This window comes from Pantherophis guttatus, chromosome 2, assembly GCF_059756535.1.
Source record: "Pantherophis guttatus breed Tessera chromosome 2, ASM5975653v1, whole genome shotgun sequence".
Taxonomy (NCBI): Eukaryota; Metazoa; Chordata; class Lepidosauria; order Squamata; family Colubridae; genus Pantherophis; species Pantherophis guttatus.
Window position 1 is genome coordinate 96,222,233 of NC_142064.1, and position 8,036 is coordinate 96,230,268.

General features: G+C 42.6%; 1 long non-coding RNA gene across 1 annotated transcript in view; it reads left to right on the forward strand.

The window, feature by feature from the left end:
- Positions 1–7,820, forward strand: part of LOC117661677 (uncharacterized) — an 85,940-nt gene extending 78,120 nt beyond the window's left edge. Inside the window, exon 3 of the long non-coding RNA XR_015732319.1 lies at positions 7,297–7,820. This is a non-coding gene — a long non-coding RNA (uncharacterized LOC117661677). The remainder of the gene's footprint in view (positions 1–7,296) is intronic.
- The last annotated feature ends 216 nt before the right edge of the window (positions 7,821–8,036 follow it).

Below are 8,036 nucleotides of genomic sequence, written 5' to 3' on the forward strand. Positions count from 1 at the left end.
GCATTTTCAAATTTGATTCCTCCCAGTGGTGAAATCTGAACCGGTTTACTACCTGTTTGCTGGCTGCACATGCATGCTGCACACGCGCATGTGTAGTGCGCACCATATGCGAGGTGCACGCGTGGGCGCAGTGCATGCCAAAAGGAGGCATGGGGTAAGTAGAACAGCGCACGGTGTGTGTGTGTGATCAGCTGTGGTGCGCAATCTATTTTTTTTACTTTTAAAAGCATTTTTTTTACAACCTATTCGGCCAAATAGGTTGTAAAAAAATGTTTTTAAAAGTAAAAAAAAAAAAGGCTCTGATGATCAGGCAGCTCAGCTGGGATAGTCAGAGCCTCTTTTTTACCTTTTAAAAGCATTTTTTAAAAGAAGCGGTAAGCGGGCAAGTGGGCGACCGGGCGATTGGGTGGGCATGGGCAGGAGGGCCAGGGATTTTTGCTACCGGTTCTCCGAACCACCCACTGCCATCGCTACCGGATTGGCTGGTCCGGTCTGAACTGGGAGCATTTCACCCCTGGTTCTTCCCATATGTGAAGAAGGAGAAGGAGAAGGAGAAGGAGAAGGAGAAGGAGTAGTTTATTGTCACTTTGAATCAGGGGTGAAATGCTCCCGGTTCGGACCGGATCCCCTGATCCGGTAGCGATGGAGGCAGGTGGTTCGGTTCGGAGAACCAGTAGCAAAAATCCCTGCCCCCCACATTGCCCAGCTGAGCTGCGCAATCATCAGAGGCTTTTAAAAAAAATTTAAAAGCATTTTTTTTACAACCTCTTTGGACGAAAAAATGCTTTTAAAAGTAAAAACAAAAAGCCTCTATGATCATGCAGCTCAGCTAGGATCATCAGAGGCTTTTAAAAGCATTTTTTTCTACAACCTCTTCGGCCGAAGAAGTTATAGAAAAAATGTTTTTAAAAGGAAAAAAAGTCTCTGCCGATCAGGCAAGTCAGCTGGGATCGTCAGAGGCTTTAAAAGCATTTTTACAACCTCTTCAGCCAGAGGTTGTAGAAAAAATGGTTTTAAAAGTAAAAAAAAAAAGTTGGTCATGCCCACTCAGTCATATTACACCCCACCCACCAAGCCACGCCCATAGAACCGGTAGTAACAAATTTTACATTTCACCACTGCTTTGAATGTACACTAATCGGTATGCATTAAAATGAAATTTCATTGCATACAGCTCTCTCTCAAAGGATCTCCATACATCTCCCATAATCTATGGGAGTAATTCTCCCCATCGCACAGGTCTGTATTGGCAGAAGCTGCTGTAAGGATTTTATCTCTGCAGTGTACTAATGCTGCATCTGGCAGAACTAGTCTGAAACACACGAATAACAATTTTCTTCCTGATCTTCCCAAGGTGTCCTTTCAGAAAAGAGGAATGGCTTATTGCTCTTGCCTCGACATGGGATGCTGCTCATGTGGACTGTTGACCAAGGCCCGAAATTCTTGCAAAGAAATGCTGTGGGCACAACTTGGGTTAAAACCATTGTTCATTCAGATGTGTCTTCCCATTCCGACAATTTACCTTTGTCAGCTATCGATTTTAGGAGTCAGCATGCATAATAAAGTGCATAAACAAACTGCAGACTTCACATTTTCTTATGGGTGTTAATATTCCAATCATATTCAAGATTAGATGAGATACAGTCCTTGATTAAATTCCAAGAACATCCAACATGAAATGTTGGAAAGCAAAATCTAGCCTTGGAACCCATGAGTTTTGCAACTTGTCAATGACCTCGTTGTGTTCTGAACAGCTTCAGAACGGTCTGCTTTAAGGGCTTCTTTCCACATCACTTGTTTTTCCAAATGTTCGTGCTTATCAAAAAGATGTGAGAGGTGTGTTCTAAGATGTGCATATATTTCACACAGAGCACTTGTCAGACTGACTCCCAAGAATGGAATTTACATTTGGAATGCCTGTAAAATATGGCTGTGAGAGGGTGAGAAACAATATGGGTGGATACAGTTATCTAGCATGATTGATCTTTTCATCAATGAGCCTACAGTTAGCTAATGAACCCCAGGATTTCCTGAGTCAAACTATCAATTTAACAAATCCAGAAAAAAACTTCATTATAAAATCCTCACAAAGCCTCCAAAAAAAAAAAAAAAAAAAAATGAAGCAAGAATATTGTCAGACACAAGCAAACAGGTCCACATGTAAAGGGCTCAATTTACAGTTTTATTACTCAAAACGTACGTATACACAGGAATCTTCTAAGACTAGAAGTTTGCACTTGCGTAAAACTAGATAAAAGTTAAAGCATTCGGGTGGGGGGGGTGTTAGAGGTGGGTTTCAGCAGGTTCTGACCAGTTCTGGAGAACCAGTAGCGGAAATTTTGAGTAGTTCGGAGAACTGGCAAATACCACCTCTGACTGGCCCCGCCCCCATCTATTCTCTGCCTCCCGAGTCCCAGCTGATCGGGAGGAAATGGGGATTTTGCAGTAACCTTCCCCTGGAGTGGAGAGGGAATGGAGATTTTACAGTATCTTCCCCTGCCATGCCCACCAAGCCACACCCACAGAACCAGTAGTAAAAATTTTTGAAACCCAAAACTGAGGGGTGTGTGTGTGTGTGTGATTATATAGGGACTCTAAACTAATTCCCTGCTTGACTCCTGTCTTGGCTCTGCCAGTTTTTCTCCAATACATATATATTGAGTACATAATGGGATGGAGGGAGGGGAGTACCCCATTTAAAAAAGAAGACAAATGAAAGGATAGATTCGCATTAAACTTTAATGTGATCATTTATATGTTTGGACCTAGTTATTGAAATTTTAAACTAGAGAAAGGATGCATTGCACTCTAGACCTGTGTTTCTCAACCTTGATTACTTGAAGATGTGTGAACTTCAATTCCCAGAATTCCCCAGCCAGCCATAACTGGTTTCCTCAGCATAGCACTTCAGAAATAAGGATTGCCTTGGCAGTATTTATATTCTGTGTAGAAACTGAATTATGTGGGGTTCACTGCTGATTTGAAACTTTTTGAGAAATATTGGTTGATTGATGGTTGGGAATGATGCTAGCTCTATTTTGATTGGTCTGCCTCATTAGTACATTTGTATGGTTTCAGTCAGATACTTGACTGGGTTATAGTTGTTTTTTTCACAAATTTATGTAAGCCATTTTAAAACCTAGAACAAATGCTATTTATTTATTTATTTTATTTTAAATTTATATACCGCCCTTCTCCCTGAGGACTCAGGGTGGTGTACAGCCAGAATTAAAAAATATAAAATACAAATATTAAAAAACAATTAATATATATATAAATTTGGCCCAAAATTAAAAATACAAACCAATTAAAACATTTAAAATTTCTTCTTAAGCCAGCCCGGCTTGCTGGAAAAAGTGGGTTTTAAGGGCACAGCGGAAGGCATTGAGGTCTTGGATTCTCCTTTTCTCTGGGGGCAACTGATTCCAGAGGGTAGGTGCCCCCACAGAGAAGGCTCTCCCCCTGGGGGTCACCAGCCCACATTGATTGGCTGATGGCACCCTGAGGAGGCCCTCTCTGTGGGAGCGCACGGGACGATGGGAGGCCGTCGGTAGCAGCAGGCGGTCTCAAAGATAGCTAGGCCCGATGCCATGGAGGCTTTAAAGGTGATAACCAGCACCTTGAAGCGCACCCGGAAGACCACTGGGAGCCAGTGCACCTCGCGCAGGAGCGGTGTTACATGGGAGCGCCAGGCTGCTCCCGTCACTACCCGCGCTGCTGCATTCTGGACCAGTTGGAGCCTCCGGGTGCTCTTCAAGGGGAGCCCCATGTAGAGAGCGTTGCAGTAGTCAAGGAGAGAGGTGACGAGGGCATGAGTGACTGTGCACAGGGAATCGATCAAGAAAGGGCCGCAACTGGCGGATCAGGCGAACCTGACAAAAGGTCCCCCTGGTTACAGCTGTCAGATGTTACTCCAAGGACAGCTGCATATCCAGGAGGACTCCCAGATTGCGAGCCCTTTCTGTGGGGGCCAAAGACTCGCCCCCAATAGTCAGTGATGGAGTCAACTGATTATATCGGGATGCCGGGAGCCACAGCCACTCAGTCTTGGAAGGTTGAGCTTGAGCCTATTCATGCAAAATGATGATAAATAAGCCAATAAAAGATAAATGCTGAAGCCCATTAATTTCAACAAATATCTCCAAACAACTGCATAATCTTGGCCAAAAAAATTATCATATAATTAAAAAGCTACACACTTTCATTTAATGCACTGTAATGCAATTGAATAATAATCACATAATTTATTTAAATAATATATCAGATTTTCTTACCTTTTTTTTATAGGTAAGCACATCTCATTAAATAATCTCATTTAAGAATGGCACACTTCATTTCTCTTAAGCACATTTGTCATAATAGAGAATATAATTGACTGATCCCATCCCTCCCATGGGCTTCTTAGCTCACAATCCCTAGAGCAGTACCCACCAAACCATAAATTTAAGGAGAAGCATAACACGATTCAAAATAAGCTATTTTACAGTATCTGGATTTTGCTATCATAATATCCTAGAAAAACCGGGAAATCTTGTTTACAATATCATCTTTTTCATTGTGCAACTTTCTTGGGGAATAAGGAATGAAGCTGAAGTGATGATAAGTGACTCCATTTCCCACATCTACAAGCAAAGGACCTACTGGACTTTTAAAAAGTGTTATTCCACAAAGCATGCTTTCTCTGCTTTGTTAAAATGAGAGTTATCCATTCTCTGGAACTCTTTAACTTCTCCCACCATCCATGACAAGGAGGAAAGTTCCCACAATTCCATTTTTTTTCACAGCATGTTAGTGATGACCAGAGGGCATTAAACAATAGAGTCAAAATTAAGCCAACTGAACATCCCTCAGTGCCTTGCAGCCTGAAAAACACACATTCTAGCAATCTCCCTGAGGGGATTTCTCATTATTTAAACACTGAAAATACTTGCCATTTAACCAAGTGATTCTAGCATCTTCATTACTATGGGCAAGTGCTCCATCATTGGGCTGATCCTACAATTACCACACTCCTGTTATTTGCAGGGTTTTAGAAACTTTTCTTATACCCTGTTTCCCCGAAAATAAGACCTCCCCGGATAATAAGCCCAATCAAGCTTTTGAGCACATGCACTAAAATAAGCCCTCCCTGAAATTAAGCCCTCCTTGAAAATATTTAAATGCATGTGCAGCCAGTCCCCGCCATTTCTTCTGGTTAGGGTTAGGGAGACAGAGCTGGAAATCAGGTAAGATGGCAAAAAGAGCCCCGTCTTGCTCCACGTGCCCCAAAATAATAAGACTTCCCTGAAAATAAGGCCAAGTGCTCATTTTGGGGTTCAAAAAAAATATAAGACAGGGTCTTATTTTTGGGGAAACACGGTATACATCACTCTTGTATAGTCTTTTCTTCTGAACTAAAAGTTTCCCAGAAAGTTGCAAAGTGAGAATAGGTACGTAAAGTGGGCTTCCATGGGTTCAATCACAAATGTTCCACAGAACCTTTTAACATAGATCCTCATAGACAACTCTGCAAAGTCTGGTGTCTAAGAACAACTGTGTGCCCTTACATGTGTCCAGAAGTTATAGTAAACAGCACCCTTTATGTTTCTAGGAGGTTCTGTTGGTAAGGCTAAAATATGCAGTCCATTTCTGAAGGACCGTTTTGGAAAACATCTGTAATCTGAATTTCTCTTCTGGAAATCCGTTCATACTCCCACATCCAGTGGTGGGATTAAAAGAACCTTCCATTCTCCATCATTCAATCAAACTGATGAAGCTTCTTGGATGAGAAGCAAAACGTCTTCAAGCAAAATAAGAAACTCCAGTTTCCTTTTGAAAGAAAGCACTTTTGGGTGATGACTATTCCTACTATCATTGTAAAGAACTGCCAGTAAACCCTCACTTCTCTGGTTTCTGTTACCCTCCATCGGTCTGGATGTGAGGAGTAGAGCAGTGGTGGGTTCTAACCAGCTTTACTACTGGTTCTCTTTGTGCATGCGCTTCGTGCATGATCGCTTCTTCAGTCACGTGCTTCATGCATGATCGCTGCGCGCATGCTCGCTTCGCTAGCATGCACGCCAAACTTGCACTCCGCGCAAGCACGTTACGAATCTGCCCAGCTGAGGTGCGGCAATCCACTCTGCCGCACCTCTCAGCTAGGCTAAAAAAGAAGAAATAAAAGGTAGGAATAACGCGGGGGCAGGCGGGAGGGCCCAGCTCCCAAAGAAAGAGAACCGGTTCGGTGATGTCATATCGTCACCGCTACTGGCTCAGCCAAACCGGGACGAACTGGGAGGAACCCATCACTGGAGTAGACATGCCCACATGAAACATGAACCACACTCTCATATCTAAGGTAGGTTTTAGGCATTATTTAGATATCTCCTTTTTTTCTGTTAAGCAGAGCTTTGAAGCACAAGTTCTCTAGAAACTACCCATACATTCCATCATGTCTTAGGTTACGTAACACAGTAGCAGATTTTTTTAAGAGGCCTTCCTTCCTTCCTTCCTTCCTTCCTTCCTTCCTTCCTTCCTTCCTTCCTTCCTTCTTTCCTTCCTTCCTTCCTTCCTCCCTCCCTCCCTCCCTCCCTCCCTCCTTCCCCCCCTATTTTACTATCTTTCTTGCTACAGTTGCTAAGTAAATCACTGCAGTTGTTAAGTTAGTAACATGGTTGTTAAGTGGATCTGGCTTCCCCATTGACTTTGCTTGTCAGAAGGTCGCAAAATGGGATCACATGATTCCGGGACATTGCAACCATCATAAATATGAGTCAGTTGCCAAGCAACTGAATTTTGATCGCATGACCATGGGGATGCTGCAACGGTTGTAAGTGTGAAAAACAATCATAAGCTCCTTTTTTCAGTGCCATTGTAACTTCAAATGGTCATTAAATGAATTGTGGTAAGTCAAGGATTGCTTGCATTCTTAACTTTATTCCTTTCCCTGGAGACTTTAAAAAGATGGACAAAATCTCCAGGCAGGTCAGTTCTTGAAATGTGCCAACTCTACAGGTGTAGGGCTGTGCAACTGAAATTGCACTGGTGGAGTCTTTTAGTGAAGTTACTAATGCTGGGCAAGAAGGAAAAACAACTACAAAAGAAAATCGTCCATGCAGACAGCGGGTGGATCTCTAAGATATTTTCTTCTCTTTTCTGCTCTATGCTGGGATGTCTGCTGGCTGGCTTCACTGAGCAAGTGAGTGATCCATTTTTTATTCTCTTCCCAATGTCAGTGATGTTGGAAGACTGATAGGTCGAGGGTGCAGTGCGGTATAAAATGATGGCTCTCACTCTCTCTCTCTCTTTTTTTTTTTGCAGCTGCCTAGCGCTGAAGTGAGCTGCAGTGAGTAAGCGAGACCTCTCCTTATTCTCCTATTTGACAGACCTCCAGTGGTACTAATGCAACTTTGAAAAACTCTGGGAAATGAATCAAGACTCAGCTGGTTTAATCAGTGCAGTGGCCCAGACCCTCTTAGCACCAGCAATCGATAAAGTAAATGGACGAGGGAAGCTTTTCTCCTTCCGAATGGCCTGAAATGGTTTTGGGTTGCTGTTCAGCTCATAGAACTCATAGTGCTAGTTTAGTCTAGTGATTAAGGCATCAGGATAGAAACTAGGAGACTGTGAATTCTAGTCCCGCTTTAGCCATGAAAGTCAACAGGGTGACTTTGGTCTTGTCACTCTCTCACTCTCTCTCTCAACCCAACACACCTTACAGGATTGTTGTGGAGAAAATAGGAGGAGGAAGGAGTGTTAAGTATGTTCACTGCCTTGAGTTATTCATAAAAATAAAAAGGCGAGATAAAAATAAATAAATAACTATGTGTGTACACATAGATTCATTCCTTTGTGTACATGTGTCTATATGTATATGTTATATATCATCTGGGTTTAGTTTCAAGTGAGGAGAAAGACACTGGAAACATGGAGGCTGATTGGAAAGATGGTTTATTGATGAACAGGACCACATGGGTTTGAAGTCCTGGGTAGCTGACCACATGGAATGGAGAGTGAGTGTTATTTATACTCTCTCCTGGGCTTTGAACTTGAGCTTCCTG